Source organism: Festucalex cinctus, chromosome 1, assembly GCF_051991245.1.
Source record: "Festucalex cinctus isolate MCC-2025b chromosome 1, RoL_Fcin_1.0, whole genome shotgun sequence".
Classification (NCBI taxonomy): domain Eukaryota; kingdom Metazoa; phylum Chordata; class Actinopteri; order Syngnathiformes; family Syngnathidae; genus Festucalex; species Festucalex cinctus.
In genome coordinates this window covers 24,597,676-24,610,514 of record NC_135411.1, presented here as the reverse complement: position 1 = coordinate 24,610,514, position 12,839 = coordinate 24,597,676, and the positions used below count along the sequence as shown (strand labels likewise).

Below are 12,839 nucleotides of genomic sequence, written 5' to 3'. Positions count from 1 at the left end.
CCTCATAGTTTCAATGTTTTGTTGGCATTTATAGTAAATAGTAAGTAAACAAACGTGTAGACGGTTAGCTACCCTCAGCTATCGTTACTAGTCTTTGGCTAAAAACAACAAAGGGAGATCATTACCTTAGCGCAGACGTAGTGGTTTCTGGTCATTTTGGAGGGATTTAACTGGTCGTGTTTGCAAAGTTTGTTCTGTTGGCATTTATAGTAAATAGTAAGTCAACAAATGTGTGGACAATTAGCTACCAGGAGCTATCGTTAGCCTTTGGCTAAAAACAACAAGGAAGTACATTACCTTCGTGCAGACATAGTAGATTCTGGTCATTTGGAGGGATTCGACTGGCCGTATGTGTGGTCTTCCAGCGCAGACATTTTTTATAGTTGTTTGAGAGTTTAGGTAAGGGAATAAACTGGACAGCGTCTTTCTCGTGTCTCCCTTACAGCTGTGACTTCAGCAGGATGCCGGTTAGTCGATCGGGATAACGGCTATCACTCTTACACAAGCCGTTACTCCAGCGTTTTACCATTTTATTGATTTTTTTTCTTGGCTTTGGACAACCACGCAATGAACCACCGGGAGCTGGATTGCTTTTGTTTGTCCGCAGCAAAACTCACGTGCCCTCGCAGACATGAGGTCTTGCGTCTTGATTGGTTTACTAGGTCATGCGGGCGTGGTTAACGGTAAATTAAATTTTTGACTAACGAACAATTCATTCAGAGATTAAACGAGTTGATATGTAAAAATCCACTGAAAATATACATGTCATTTTTTAAATATAATTTGGTCAATAACATGATAAAGAGACATGCAGCAATTCCAAAATTTTCACAAATTCATACATATCTCAAAAATGATATAATTTTTGTTTCCGTCTGCTGTCCAGCGGTAATAACGGTAAAGCCAGATTGAGTGACTAAAACGGACCATTTGAACCCAAAAAAGGAAGTCTGAAAACACTATGATGTGCTTTCATTACTTTAGGTCTATTAAATATGTAAACACTGTCCATGTAAAAAGCATCTTTAGTAAACATGCTGCAAAATATGAAATTTCCTTTTGGACATATGATGGCAGAAACATACTGGCATTAAAAGTTAAAAATATATATATATTGCTGAAGCAATCTACAGACTCAGGCCAGATAGTAGATCCTCGAGTCTCAATGTAACATGATGAAGCAGATTTCGGTCTGTCGGCTAATGTACTGAAATCTGTTCATAGTTCTCATTCAACGAATAGAATGTTTTCTTATACAATTTCTAATAATAATTCAAAACATCCGTCCATCCATTTTCTTAACTGCTTTTCCTTACTAGGGTCGCGGGGGTGCTGGAGCCTATCCCAGCAGGCTTCGAGCAGTAGGCGGGGTACACCCTGAACTGGTTGTCAGCCAATCCAGGTAATTAAAAACAGCCAATCAAATTTAAAATAAAATGAAAAACTATTGCTGCGATTGTCTGGCAACCAGTCCAGGGTATACCCCTCCTACTGCCCAAAGCCAGCTAGATAGGCTCCAGCACTCCCCGCGACCCTTGTGAGGGATAAGCGGTCAAGAAAATGGATGGATGGATGGATGGATGGAAAAAGTATTGACTCAAGACAGCAAGTAGAGCCCAGAGTCAGCGATAATGTGAAATCCTTGCTTGAATTTCATATGAATGGAAACTGTTTATAATGCAGATTAAAATCACGTCCTCAAAATCAAATCAATCAAAATAAATAAATCTATTGACTCAGACCAGGCAGTAGAGCCTCGAGGCCCAACAAAACAGAGTTGCAAAGTTCTGCAATCTGTGTTTAGATTGGATCCACATGTAGACTTTTTCTAATTCAGATTAAAAACATTTGTCTTGCGAAATGTCTCAGGCTTTCACTATTTAACTTTTATGCTGTGCGACGCCTGCTATTGATAACACACATTTTTAATATTTCACGGTGTTATTGTTTGTTTGACATGTGTACCAAATATAAACTGGCCTTTGCCTGACTTCCCCAAGGAAAGAAAAAGCTTGTGAAATGTTTGGAAAACATGACTGTGCCAAAAATGCCAGAAATAGCGAGAGATAAAAAGATGTTATTTTCTTGTCGATTTATCGTCATCAACATGTGCATTTATGTATCTCAGCAGTAAGGCTTCAGTCACACACGGAGAGCATGGAAGGAGAGTGGTGTTTGTGTAATGACACAGTCACGTCGCAGTAATTACAGGAGTCAGTGACAGTGATCCATTAGCCTCAGGAGGCAGGCGGCGAGCAGTAATGGCGACGTACAGGCTTCTCCTACGCATACACCACTGGCTGTGTGTGTGTCACTGGGTATGTCTGTATGTATGTATAAATATATGCATTTAAAAATAAGACAACCTTTTATTACACAACCGCAAGCATGCAGTCAGTCGCACCCTCTGAGAAAAATCAGTCCCTGACACAAGTTTCACCTATCAACATTAAGTTTGGCTAAAATGCCTATAATAACAGGATGTACAAAAAAGTCTCAAGGGGCCATGCATGAACGTGAACAGTGACGTGGTTTGAAGCCATCATTTTGCATGCAGTCGTGACTCCCTGGAAAGTTTGAAAAAAATAAAATAAAAGTCAGACTTTCTCCAATCAATATGAAATTGGGTAGATAAAAAACTTAGGAGGACATATCATACAACATAAGACACAAGAAAAAGTCTCAAGGATACAAATATTGGGCCCAAAATTTAACAGGAAGTGAACCGTTTTAGAATGACGCCATTGTGTCACATTCAGTTGCACCCACTGGGAAGTTAAAAAAACAAAACAAAACAAAAAAAACCCAAAACGTCAGCCCCTGACTTTGAATACTCCAATCAACATGAAATTCAGCGGACATGTCCATCATAATGACGAAAAAACGACTTGATTGATGTTTGGTTTGAACGAATGAAAAGCTGAAGAATGCATGCTCACTTAGCTTAGCATTTTGAGGTGAAATAGCCCGACGAATATAACAGTTAGCAGAGCTTAACTCAATTTAAAGATGACATCTGTGGCGGAAAGCCAAAGAATATCTTTATTTAACACTTGAAGGCTAAAGTGGCCTAAAAAAATTGAGGCAGCTTTGTTTTTCTGAACACTTATGAGCACAATTTAGCATAGCATCGCTATGTAACCAAAACAATGAGTGTTAGCTTACCTAACATTTGTGACCTAATGTAAGCAAAATAGCAGTTTAGCATATCTTTGCTTACAGTAGGTTGACAAGACGTGCCATTTTGAGCCTTGGATCCCGGCAGATTTTGCCAACCTCATTGTTTTGTCCCCCCATAGCGTCACACAGCTCACACAGTTGTCATAGCGATTCATACGAACTATTAAATTATTTCCTATTGAGTCCCAAGTTCCCGTTTGCGTTCTCATTTACATCGCATCCGCCTCTAATCGGTAGCAGGACAGCCGTTAGTAGGCTTTGACAGTACTAGAACTACTTCCGGCTTTCTTATCTAAGAATCATGGGAAATGTATTCCTACTGTCCACTACGATCGCCAATTGCTGGTCAGACAACACAAGCTGAACTTTCTAGCGGTATATTTCCAATATTACAATGCTTGAGCATTGAGCAAGGTCAACGGCACAGCCAGCTTCCATTAGCTGTCAGGACCAAGCAAAGGAGGTTGGATAATTAAGAGACGAATGTAGCCTAAATAAAATCCTGTGAACTCAATAAACATGGCAAAAAAAGCATGTTTTGGCATATGTCATGAGATTACATAAATTAAGTAGACAGTATTGTATGATGTCATATTTCTATATTCTCATATATTATGAGTCTAATAAAGTTTGGGATTCCTGGTGCAACATATTTAGGTTCAAACGTTCGTAGACAGATTGCTGGGAAAAGAACTCAGTGGCTTGCATTCCTCATGCACCGTATTTTTAGGGACAGCTGTTTGAAATTTCCTCTTGGGGGCTTTCACTGTTGGAGCTGGGCCAGGCCTCGCCTTCACTCTGAGCCCTCGCCGTTTGGCACACAGCAGTTTTGGTGCCATCATCTGACATGTGTGGACTCTTGTACAGTCCAAATATATAAATAATAAGAGCAACACTGTGTGTGTTGTCTTTGTGTTTTACGACTGACTGGTACACACAACAACAACAAAGAAAAAGAAAACAACATTTTTAGGGCTTTCCCATTCTAACTAAACTCCACATTTTGCAGATGTGTTCATTCTGGTGAAAATGTGTAGAGACCACTGGCGTAACCTATAAAAATTGTGACAGCAGCGCCACCCAGAATCTTTTAAAAATTCCGCCACTGAAGTCAGATTTACATAGCAACATGAAACCTGGCAGGCATGTCTATCATAAGTAGACCCACAAAAGAAGTCTAAAAGGTCCCATGAATGCCCTGAAACAAAGGTAGGTGTAGTATTGCAGCAAAGTTTGATGATGATGATAATAATAATAATAATAATAATAATAATAATAAGTAGACCCACAAAAAAGTCTCATGGTCCCATGCCCTTAAACAAAGGTTGGTGTAGCATTAAACAAAGGACTCACTATACAACAAAAAAATCTACTTGTAATTACTCATGAATTTTTGGGGAATGTTTAGTCCCCCACAGCTAGTTTGAGTTGGCAACATGAGATTTGGTAGGCATATTATTGTGAGCAGAGTAGACCCACAAAAAGGAAGTTTGCCATTTTGGTTTAAAGAGGTCTTTTTAAGGCCACCATGGCCATTTCCAGGTGACCTTCACTAGAGGTCGAGACTTTTTCTGATTGCTTCCAAGTTTGAAGCAAGTACAGTAATCAAGTGGACAACGCTAACTTGAGAAGGATTTGACTTTTTGTCATTGCGTGTGGGCAGAACATGTCAACAAGATTTGAAGACTTGCAGTATAATAATAATAATTAAAAAAAACTTAGGATAATCCAATTCATGATTTTGGGGAGGGCAATTGAGTCCTCAAAGTGAATTCCACTGAGCTACATGAATTTGGGAAGACAAGTGCATCTTGAGTAGATTTAAAAAAACAAACAAAAAAACTCAAGAAGTCATCAGCAAATCAGCCATTTTGTTTCAAATCACACATTTTCGTGTCGCTTTGGCCAATTCCATTGGCCCTTCAAAGATTAACTTCTAGAGATTTTACCCAATTGCTACCGAATTCTAACCTCATACACCAGCTAAAACAGACTTGCAACGGTTAATTGTGAAGTATTTGAAATCTCGTTTCACATACAATAATGCTGCTCCCGGCACTCAGTCAAACCATGTAATGATAGTTGTACTATGTTTTAGCTATTTCTAAAACATTACTACTCTTACAGCCTACAGATGTCTTGCATTAGCATCGGCATGCAGCAATATCTGTCCATAACGTTTGCTGGATGCACGTTAATCCTCCCGCAACACCCCTCCACTTATCGTACGGCCCAGTAAGGCACCACCATGTCTCCTTACTGTACATAAAACACAAGTTTGAGCTGTCTGAAGATGTGAACTCCCTCGATCATATTTCAAAAGGCTGTAATAATCATGCCGCTCTATATAAAGACGGTGAAAAAGATGATTCAACATTCCCAGCAGCAATAACCTCAGTGAACATTCGCCTTCTTCACATCACCAAGCTCGCTACGACGCTAATCAAGAGCAGCCCACACGTCCTAAATCACTTTATAAAAAAAAAAAAAAAAAAAAAAAAAAAAAGCTACTTGGGGCCTGACAACATGTTCAATTTTCCACCCGCTTCGCCTCATTTTTATTCCGAGGGTGATGCCCAGTGTCACAGCGCGGCGCTTTCAATCCCAGGCGGGACAAAAGGCGACGGGAGGATGAGGAGGAAGAAGAAGAGGAGGAGGGTTAGAGGTGTGAGAAGCTTCAAGCGTCTCTTGTGTCTGATCAACTCTGATGGCTGCGCAGTCGATGGATCGGTCGCCCGTGAATGAGGCGATTGCTCCTCACGCCGAAACTCAACCGGTTGCGCTTTCACAGCCCTCAAGACTCGTCTGACCAACACATCGAATCGATTGAATTGTTAAATTTCTGCAATAAAATACTCTAAGTATACTTACGACTTTTGGAAAGGATAAGCTTATTTCTCAACATGGCAATCAAATTTTCCTGTCAACAATATGATTTTTGCAGCCGAAACGGGTCACGGTAGAAAGAGAAAGCAAACATTAAAACAACAAGCAATGAGGAACTTTTTAATGGTGAATCCTTCATGATCATCAAAATTACAAAATATGCTTAATTAGATGAAGTAGACCAGAAGCACTTGATTAATTCCCCCTCCCCCACACCAAAAAAGTTTTGTTTGTTTTTTTGTACAAAAAAAATTCTTCAAAAAAACGCCGATGAACATTCACTGTACATATTCCACAAAGAATGGAGGTAAACATGTAAAATAATCCCCCCAAAAATGTAGAAAAATCCCAAATGTGAATAAAAATATTGAATTTTTTTTTTTTTTAAATCAACAAATATGCTAATCTGTGGGGCCAAACTACTAATATACTGCGGTTCAGTGTAGTTTTTAAGTTGTAATATTACCAATCATATATGGCAGACATGTCTTAATTGCGCGTACACTGGGTCTTATATTGCCCTATTATTAAAATTTCGAGTGAGTTGTTTTATGTGAAAGAATGCACAAAATTATTTCCTGGTTTCTTGTTCAACAGTTATATGCCATCTGGTATGTTATGAGGTTGGATCCCAAAAGCGCAGACACAAATAAGATTTAACTCTTTACTCGCATAACATCGAGAGGCGTAGAAAAAACTTAACTAAACAAGAAACAATGAGAATGCATCGAGAATCACGAGACGCCAAGCCCCCTTGGGCTGCGGAGATGCACAGAGAAACAGTGGTAATAATCCAACAAACACACACATTTCTCAGACAGCTTATATTGACCGTGAATCGATCTGATTGTTTGTGGCTAGACATGTGGGTAACAAGACTGACATGGTTATCTGATTGGCTGTTGACCGGATAAAGAGATTAAAGACTCTTGACATCACATAGCTCCTGAATCACATAGGTGAAGACCAGTTGAAACTAGATGCCGATTATATCAGTTCAAAACAGACACTTGACCTCACAGTCATGACCCAAACATAACCCTGGCATGACCCAGACATGACAGTGCCATCCTTGAATGGTAATGTTTATGCAAGAGGGATGGATGGATGGATGGATGGATGGATAGATAGAAATATATTAACTTAAGAGAACATATTTCACACAAATGCTCTCCATTTTTAATCTAGCATTTTTTTCATAGATCTGGTCAGGAAGTGTGTGGTCTTATGTGGCCCCGGCCTCCATTAGTACTGATAAAAAAATCTTGGTTATCTCCAGCATGGAAGATTCCCATCTCTGGCGTAGACAAACTAGCTTCACAAGTTAGCGGCCCTCATATGCCATTGATATGTGCTTCATATTGGCACTAATTTGAGCAAATTCCTCAGTCTTGTGACGGTCACAGTACAAGCCCCAAAATTGCTGCTGCCCTTTCAATTTCAAGCATGAGTCTTTGAAACTTTTTCATGCATTTTGTCATGATAGACAATAGACATGTCCCTCCACTTTTGTGGTGAATTGCAGAGCGAGTGTCAGGAGCTAATTATTATTATTGTTTTTATTATATATATTTTTTAATTAATTAATGTTTTTTTTCCCAAGGTTTGTTTTCACGTACAAAATGTTGACTTAAAAAACAGAATGGCAGAATGGCAGAATTTCTGTTCAATTTCCAGCATGAGTCCATGAGATATTTTTGATTTTAATTTATGATGGACAGAACCTCAGGAGCTGATTTTTTTTAAAAACCTAGAAAAAAAGATCGGATCGAAATTGTGGATTCAAATTAAAATGGCTGACCTCTTGTTCGATTCTGGGCATGGGTCTTTTAGATTTTCTTGCGTCATGTGATATGTCTGCTGAATTTCATGTTGACTGGAGGATTTGCTGTGAGGGGATTTTTTTTTTTTTTTTTTTTTTTTTTTTTTTTTTTTTTGTTAATTTTCCAGGTGGTACATCCAAGTAATAAAAGATTAATTGTGGACTTTAAATGACCCTGGCTAAGAGGATCATTATAGCATTAATGTCTTTAATATTGCGGCTTGTAAAACACACAAATTGAACATATTCTGGCATTTGAAATTAATAGAAAATGATTTTGTAATAATTTATGGCACAAGAGGACCTCTAACATGATTTTTCAAGTGTAAATGTTACTCTTCTGTGCACAGTCTGTCAATGAATCTTTCAAATAACAATCATTAAAAATGAAGGCTTCATTCTCATAGTTTCTTTCTGTATGTCATAAATCTTCAAGTCCAAGCATGACACGCTGTCATATGTGGTCTCCTCCTCCTCCTCAAGTCACTTTACACCTGTTATACGTCATGAGAAAACCATCTGGGTAAAAAAAAAAAAAAAAAAAAAAAAAAAAGACACTTGGTCGTCACGAGTGACAGAATACATTTGAGTGATGATTGCGGTCAGAAGGCGGTGGTGTAAAAATGCCTCATGCGGTGCTTATGTGTGTCAAGGTGCGATTTTTCCACGCAGACATCCATCAAGTGCCTGAGGCCATGCAGGAGTGTTGCACAACAAGATGGATGTGATCACCATCTTGTTGACGTATAAGAGACTTCATCCTTGATGGCTTTTTTTTTTTTTTTTTTTTTGCAGAGTGGTTGCAACCCTCATGACTGCATTCATCAGCACGGACATATACAGGAAGGCCAGGCGACAGTGATTTTTAAAATTGATTCATTTATTTTTTGCTATTTCCGTATTTCAAAGCTGACTTGCACTTTTTACACCAAACAACATAGCTGTGAATAGAGAACAATTAGGCTGTGTTCACACCGCATAATACAATTTAGATTTTTTTGTATTTTTTTTAAATAATTTTTATGGAGAGGTTCACATGACAAAAAAAAAAATGTGACTACAAATGTGAACGGAATGCATCTGTGAATTGACACACAGCACAAGATTTAGGATAGGCAAGAGGGCAGGGCCTGGGCTCCAGGTGGAGGAGTGGAACCGTCACTTGCCTTTGGCGCTGGTTGGCGTGGGTTCGATCCTCTGCCTGGGAGACCCATGTGTGTACATGAAGTAAGCTTGTGTGAGAGAGTGAGTGAAAAAATAATAATAATAAAAAAATAAATAAAAAATAAAAGAGGGCAGGGCCTCACTGGCGCCCCAATGTGTAGATCTCAGTCCTGACGCTTTTTTGACAATTTCAATGATTTTGTGTCGTGAAGTTGCCGTAGTTGGGGAGCCAAGTTGGCGGGATCTTCTGCACATACGCGTCACCGATCGTGCAGGGTCACCGATGGCGTCTTGACAGAGCTAATGGAGACCTGAACACAGAAATGTGACACACCTGTTGGTGTGTCGACCTGCTCGAGTACGTCCGTTGCTGGAGGTAACAACAACACAACTTTAAATAACTTTAAAATGTCGTGATTAAACAAACAGGAAGGCGCTATAGACGAGGCAATCAAAACGACAAAACGGCGTACGACATAACTAAAGGACTCCCTGTATCTTCAATTATGTACAATACCATGTATTTAATTTTTTTTTTTTAAATCTGTGAATTCACATTGCAAAAGTGTAATTGTGTTGGAATTGGCTAATGAGGAACAGTACATAAGTTAGAGTGGATAGGAAATTTCGTGCTGAATATTTCAACAAGTGCATATTTGTTTTTGTGAGTGTACATCGGGTTGTGCTCGAGGGGGTCCAGACAGTTTAGTGTCTGGGATTTGACGGGAAAATATTTTATATATGCAATCCCACCTGACATGCATTATGAATGAAGCCCGTCATCAAACCATCAAAGCATCAAAGCTACAGCAGAACACACAGATGAAAGTCAGGTGGTCTACTCTTCACTAGGCTTGCTTTGGATACGTGGTTCCCACAACAACTGAGACCAAGCCCTGGTGCGAATAGCAAAACAACAACAAAAAAATGTGCATATTGGACAAATCCTAAGAATTTGTAAATAAAAAATAATAATAATGAAAAAAAAAGGCTTACAGATGTTTCGGTTTGCGTGCACATGCATATGGAGAAAATACTTTTCATAACCACTAACATCACTCATAATCACTCACATTTTCAACTTCAATTCGTCTGACAGCTCAGAATGGTAACAAAAGTACACACACGCACACACGTCACGGTCTCCCCAACCCTGAGGTCTGTTATTTTCCTGGCGTTCCCGCCGACATCTCCCTCAACGCCATCGATTTATTGTCGGTCGAGTGACATTGCAGAGAGAGAGAGAGAGAGAGGTGGCAAAATGAGGGATGGCAAAGTGAAGGACAGGCGAGTGGAGGATATTATTGATTTGGTGCAGACATTTGTTATCGCGCCGTCGCACAGAAACGGATGGAAAGCGGGAATGGTGCTTCTGCTCAAGGTGCTGATGCTAATGGATAAAAAAAAAAAAAAAAAGCACATCAATTATTGAGCGCGCGAGGATGAGACGCAGCAGGCGATTTTACATCCGCCGAGGAGTTTGTGCAAGTCTGGTTGACGACAATGAAGCGATCTTGATGAGGTTGCGTGTATGGAATCGACCGAATGCTACAAATTGTCTGGAATGTTTGCTCGAAGGCATCAGGGCAAACTGATCAGGGAAAACGTAAATTGAAATGAGCTGACAGTTTTATCGGAGAATCCGGGAAGTTTGTTTAAGAGAGGAAACAGGACACTTGATATTATTTATAGGGATAGGTGAATACCAGATATTGGTATCGGTCCGATACCCGGCCTTTTTCAAGGTATCGGTACACGCTTTGTTGCAGCTGTTTTACGATCAGGAACTAGAATTGTGAAATTAGAAGAAAAGAAAATTGCCAGTGTTTCTTTAAAATGTCATTGTTTTACATTTTTATTTTTATATATATATATTTTTTTTTTTTTTGGGGGGGGGGGAGTATCAAATGTACTAATGGTATTGGTACTTGGTATTGGTATGTTCAAGTGTTGAGTTCTTGTACTAGTACCGTTCTGAAAAAAAGTGTCTTTTATTTGTTGTTTTTTTGTTTTTTCAAGTTTTCAATGTTCAATTGTTTCATGTTTTTATTCTGAGATCCAAACCAGACTAGGAAAGTTTCAGTCATTAATTATTTAACTCAATAAAAGAAATGGCCTGTCTGCTAAATAAGCACTTTTTAAACTGACTTATTGGAGAAAGGAGGAAAGCTTGAAACTCCAACATAATTTCTATTTTTAAACAGTAATCCTGCCTTGAAACCTGAAAACCAAACAAACAAAACTTGGCTTGAAATTCTACTTTGAACCCCTAACACAGGCTAGTCAAGTCCCCTAACTTAGAAACCTACCCCTGGCCTTGAATCCTTATTTTAGAACCTTAAAACTTGCTTGATTCTACAATACGGCAAAGGGTTGATTTACTGAAACGTAAGCCACTGTGGAGTCTATTCCCTACTCCCAATTATATATGGCCATACTGTAAAAGACACTGATTTGTATGCTAATAACATTAGCGACAGGTGCTATGTCATATATTGACTTCTGTGTATCTGTTAGCCTCATTAGCAGTGCCTCGGTGTCGGGGGCTAATCGAGTGAACGTACAAGTGGAGGAGTTTTTGATTACAGCACAGCCGATAAATAATTCCCACAGAAATAAACAAATGTAATTGGTGTCAGAAGCTGACCTCACAGACGTTAGTGACGCGCTACATGCTACGTGCCCCTTTTCAAAGAGAACCTCATCTGTCCGCCACCAAATGAGGTTCCGCTCTCTGCTCCTTGTTGCCACGGCAACCGCTAGCACAGTTGCCGGCATTGCTGCGTTGTTATTAATCTGTAATCCCCCGTTGTGGTAGTCACCTACCTGCCTACTGTGTCGCCACGGCGACAAGGACACTTCTGGGGGAAAAAAAAAAAAAATGAAAGAACATGCTATCCCCTGGAAACCTCCCTGCGACCTCCATCAGTCCCCCCCTCCCCACTGAATGCCTACTCTGCGGCATTACAGCCGTTTCCATGGTGATGCTGATGGTTATCACACACACACCAACAGGTGAGCACTACTAACATTATACATTAGTTGTGAAATACATCAAATAATACAATAATTTATTCAATAATTAATTGCACTACCCTATTCTTGTCTAGTTCTTGTCGTTCTAGTTTTTGTTGTGTTTGGTTTTCTAGTGTCATTGTCCAGTCCTTAGAGTTGTTGGTGTCTTGATGTTAATCTTCACGTCTCTTAACTCTTTTACTGCCACACGTTATCACAAAAAAAAAAACCACACAAAAAAAAAAAACAGAGCCAGCCGATTTCGAGCATTTTAACTCATCTTTCAAAGCAAACATTATTGTATAAACGAATATTGTGTGCTTTTACTTCATATACAAAATGGGTACCAAATGAAAGATCGCATTCCATTCTTTCATTAGAAGTATGTTTCTACCTTATTCCGTTCTTTAGTAATCACCATTTGAAAATAGGTAATTTGAGTGACATTGAGCGAAAATTGAAAAGACAAACAGATAACAAGCTTTTTGTGAAGATACATTTTCTCCACAACAATGACTTTGACGCAAATATTTTTTTGGTTTAGTGATGCTCTGTGAATTAGGTTTAATGAGACAAAGGCTTTGATAATTCAGGTCATCCTCGAAAACGTTCTATTTCATCAGATTCTGTCACGTTTCATAACGTAATTCCATACACCGGCAGCCCATTGAAAAGAGATAAAATGCTGCCATCTGCTGGCCATAGTTAGTGGGTGTTTTTGATTCCACAACCCATTGACCAGTTAGCGCTGCACTTAGACGTTGCACTTCCC

General features: G+C 39.2%; 1 long non-coding RNA gene across 1 annotated transcript in view; it reads left to right on the top strand.

Annotated features, from left to right (window-relative positions):
- Positions 1 to 8,839, top strand: part of LOC144021040 (uncharacterized) — a 22,243-nt gene extending 13,404 nt beyond the window's left edge. Inside the window, exon 5 of the long non-coding RNA XR_013284033.1 lies at positions 8,684 to 8,839. This is a non-coding gene — a long non-coding RNA (uncharacterized LOC144021040). The remainder of the gene's footprint in view (positions 1 to 8,683) is intronic.
- The last annotated feature ends 4,000 nt before the right edge of the window (positions 8,840 to 12,839 follow it).